This window comes from Myotis lucifugus, unplaced genomic scaffold (genome assembly GCF_000147115.1).
Source record: "Myotis lucifugus unplaced genomic scaffold, Myoluc2.0 scaffold_912, whole genome shotgun sequence".
NCBI classification, from domain to species: Eukaryota; Metazoa; Chordata; class Mammalia; order Chiroptera; family Vespertilionidae; genus Myotis; species Myotis lucifugus.
The window spans coordinates 138,213-143,060 of NW_005871960.1; positions in this window are offsets into that span (position 1 = coordinate 138,213).

The window sequence follows — 4,848 nt, forward strand, 5'->3', positions numbered from 1 at the left end:
ATAGAGAGAGGTAAGATATGTTTTTCAGATCCATATTATGACAGATGATTTAACACATGATTAACTTACAAACAATAAAAGCCCAGAACCTGGGTTTTTTAAAGCTGAAAATCATCATTTCTTAGAACTGGACATGTCTAGTGTTCACCACACTAATATTTTATAATTCCCTTCTTCCAGCATCTTTACCAAGTTCCTCTCTGCTCCTAAATGAGGCTATGTTTTATTGCTTTTATTTTCACTGACTTATTTGGGGGTTATATTATTTTTTTGAGAGTTTTGAAATCTCACAAGGAACTGGAAAACTTTTAAAAGATTAAGACCATGCTGCTAATAAATGTTCACTTTTATTGTATCTCTGGGCTTCTCAAGAACTAAAAACAATTATACAGCCTACTAAATGGTAAGCATGGAGTGTTGTCTACCCAACTGCTCAGGCTCCCAATGAAATAAAATGCCATCATCTCTGTTAATGATCAGTTTTATCTTCCAAAATGTTGACGCCTTGACACATAGTAGGGACATGAAAAATATTTGGTGATAGGTAAATTAAATGAATCAATCAATAAACTAGCCTTGAAAACAAGCTTGTGCCCCAAACAAAACAAATGAGTTAGCTTCATAGAAATTAGTGTCCCCGGAGGAAATGGGTTCTGAGAAATTAGTGTCCCCGGAGGAATGGGTTCTGAGAGGTGTTTGTATGACCTGTCCATTTCCTTGTTGAAGGTGGGTCCGTGTAAGAGAGTTCTGAGGCAGTTTCTGCTGGCAGGTTGGCTATCTGTGGGTGGTGTAGCCGGATTAAAGTGCAATTCTGTTGTTTGATTACTGATTCCCAATGACAATATGCCAGTGAGTCGGTCTAAATTGCAGGAGGAGCTAATCAAAATCAGATTCCACTTGGTCAATTATTGTCAACTTCAGCCTGCGTCAGAATTACCTAGAGCAGTGGTCGGCAAACTGCGGCTCGTGAGCCACATGCGGCTCTTTGGCCCCTTGAGTGTGGCTCTTCCACAGAATACCGGCTCTTCCACAAAATACTGACTTCTGCGCATGGGCCACGAAGTTTCAATCGCACTGCACATGCACGCCCACACGTGGTATTTTGTGGAAGAGCCACGCTGAAGGGGCCAAAGAGCCGCATGTGGCTCGTGAGCCATGGTTTGCTGACCACGGACCTAGAGGGCTTGTTAGAGCAGATCGCTGGGTCCCAGCCTGAGTTCCCAATTCCACAGATCGGAACTCTCAAAGGGCCTCTGATGCTGACGCTCCTGGTCTAGGGACCACACCTGGAGACACAGGATTTATCTTTTATGAGCTCCGCATGATTTTGATGGGCCCCCTTGTTTATGAACCTTTAAGCTAAGACCTGAACCGTGGTGCAGCAGTCGAGTTTGATGTAGGGAAGGGATTGCCCGGGACAGAACCCGAGAAAGTCAAAGTGAAGTTTAATGGGATATAATGGCTTTGGGACCCACTGCAAACGCTACCATCTGGCTTTCTCTAGTGCAGCATCCCTAGTACTCCAGAAAATAGTAATAACATAATTACTGTGTATTGGGCACCCACCATGGGGCTATGCACTGTGCTAAGCCATTTACAGGAACTGCCCAATTTAACCCTCACTGTAACCACTGGGTTTTGGTACTGTTGTAAGCCCATTTAGCAGATTAAAAATCTTACCGAGAATGTAGTGACTTTCCCAAGGTTTCACAACTAGGAAGTGGTGCAGTTGGGATTTGAACCTTGATCTGCTGACTCTAGACTAGAACTCCTGCTTTAAACCATAGTACAGGTGCCTCCACTAATTCAGATGCCAAACCAACGTTATGATAATGACCTCAAATCTATGTATCGACTTGTGAGTACACGGCCACTTCCTTCATTAGGATGATTGGATACAGTGCCACTCTCTCTTTTTCTCTTCTTTTAAAAAGATATTTTATATTTTATTTTTAGAGAGAGAGGAACAGAGAGGGAGAGAGAGAGAAATATTGATGTAAGAGCAAAACATTGATTGGCTGCCTCCTGCATGCCCCATTGAAGGGATTGAGCTGCAACCTGGGCATGTGCCCTGAACGGGAATCAAACTGGCAACCTTTTAATGCATGAATGACACCCAACCAACTGAGCCCACTGGCCAGGGCTCTCTTTTTTATTTAACAGATTTATTTCACATACCATGCAATTCATCCATTTAAAGTGTACAGTTCAATGGTTTTTAAATTGTGGATTTGGAGCTCAGATAAAGCCCCAAACACTGTGGGCCTTTGGACACACACATATGGGCCTTTGTTAAGAGGGCTCAGCCCAAAGACCATGGATTTAGAACCAAAGTTTATTTGAGAGCTATTGGGGAGCATCCGCAATATACACGTCATGCCTTCAAGCTGATGTGTGTATCAGAACTTTCGGTCAACTCCATTTCTGCTGGAAAATCTTTTTAGTGAAAGGCACGCAGAACTGTCGGTTCTATCTTTGATTGTGGTTCTGAATTATGAATAGGCCTTTTAGGCTAAATTAGACAAATAGAAGTGTAATTAAAAAGTCAGTAGGCCCCAGGTAAAAAGGAGTATTTGGGTGATGAGAAAAATTAAAACAAGATATTTTATCTTCCAAAATTGCTTTGGGAATTAAATACACATGTATCTTTGTTAAGGCTTTTCAAATGCCAGCACCCACAGTTCAAGGATCTAGAAAGAAACCATGGCATCGGTAAGCTACCTGCTAAATATTCATAAAAAAGTAAATGTTTACAAAATGCTCTGGTAGACACTGGAGATAAAGATGTAGACGTGGTCACCACACACTGAGAGAGCATATATTACAAACAGTCATATTACCAGGTGAATAAATGAAATAATAGAGGTCTCAACAAATTGATATGAAAATACACTTGTGAGAACAGTTTGTCTAACTGTATACACTGATAAACACCAGGGGACTATTTTAAGGAATTGTTCATATTATCAGGGAGGTGTAAAATGCACACCAAGTGACATAGACAATACCTTCAAAAGATTTTTTATGCATGCCCACATAAGGATCTTCATCTTAAAATTCTATATCCAAATAGCTCTGCAGTCTGGTTCCTTCAAGTGAATTCCCCCCACTCAGGTGGCCCCACCTGCTAAATCACAATTTGCATTTTAAAAGGAGTTCAGGTGACCTGTTACACATTCAAGTTGAAGAAGTGCAGTTTTAGAGCTATATACCCTTACCTTTGCTCAACAAGACTAGAATGAGCCTAAAATTCCTTTTAGTTGAAATGGGAAATAGAACTGCTGACTACTGACAGCTGATCATCAAGCTGGATGAGTATCTATTGGTGCCCAAGTCGCAGATCCTATGGAAATCGCTCCTGTGATTTCCGGCCTAAATTCACAATAAAAGAAAATGGTTACTTTCAGGTGGAGGTGAGTGAAAATGAAGACATAAGTTTCTCAACCTTATTTAAGTTCCTGTGCTTCCTAAAATCTTTCCACAGAAATTATGAGGATCTGTGGACCCCAATTAAGGACCCCTGTACCAAGGAAGAGCTACACACTTGAGGAATTGGCTGTAACTTGTTTATCTGTTTTCATCAACTGCCAAAGGTTGACCCTGAGTTTTGCCCATTCAGTTAGGGTTAGATTTTAATTTTGAAGTGACTTTGCTAAGTGGAGGAAATTCTGAGGGGATCTCCCTGAGGATTTCTCCATCACTCTCAATCAGCCACAGCGTCAGAAATTCAAGGCTTGACACCCTCAGCATAGTGAGAGGGGCTTTTGTGGTGATGTCCATGGGCCGCTCCTCCGTCTCAGCAGTGCCTGGCCTGACATTTTGTTTTCTCATTTCTTCCTTCTTGATGGCTTTAAGGAAATATTTCCTTGCTTTCTCTCAGTCATCACTCTCTATTCTGTGCAGAGGCTTGTTTAGTTTTGCTTTGCATCCCACCTTTTCTCCTCTGTTGTATTTTAAGTCTCCCACATGTTCTAATCCCGTTCATGTCTTCCTTCCTTCCTTCACATCAGCATTAATGGCCCATGATCTTCTCATGCATCCTCCTGCCTGTCCCAGCAGCAATCATTTGTGGCTCCAAACCCACACTAGTGCCCATCCACCTGAGTTCCCCAGTTTCTCAGTCTGGGTGTTTCACAGTGAAAGCTCTGGGTGAATATTGATCAGCTGTGAATAGATGACCCATTGGGATGGGAGTGGTGATGAGTGCAGGTCTTGTCTCAAATCTCATCATTTCTGGCCAATGCTCCCCCACTGGGTAGCTGTACTTCCTCATTTGTCCATTGAAGATAAAAATAATCCTTACTTCATTAAACTATAAGAAGGAATAATGAGGTAATGTACAGAAAACATTGTTTTAAGTGCAAGCCCTCTCCCCCCAACCCCCGCAATACATGGATTGGCTAAGAGATCTTGAGTTCAAACATAAATGTGTATTGCATTTTCTGACATCCTGCTACAGCCTGAGGGGGCTCATCCTCTTCCTTTTAATGATTTCTATCAGCACCATTTGCTGTTGCTGCCTGTCTGGGAGCCAATCTTGAATTATTTCCCTTCTGTGGCTGCCCAGCTGAAGTCTATGAACCAGGAGGAATTGCAGTATCAGGAAGTATCGCTACTGTAGTTGTGCTAGTGTTTTCTGTCTTCCTCCAACAGTCTGACTTGAACATAAGGTCGTTTGTTTTGAGAAATAACAATATAATTTCCCCCAAAACTTCACATTCTCTGCCAAGGAGGAAATGACAAATAAATAAAAGATTTTATTAATGAAATAAGGAATGAAATACAGTGGGGCCTTGACTTACGAGTTTAATTCGTTCCGAGACCGAGCTTGTTAAGGAGCTCGTTAAG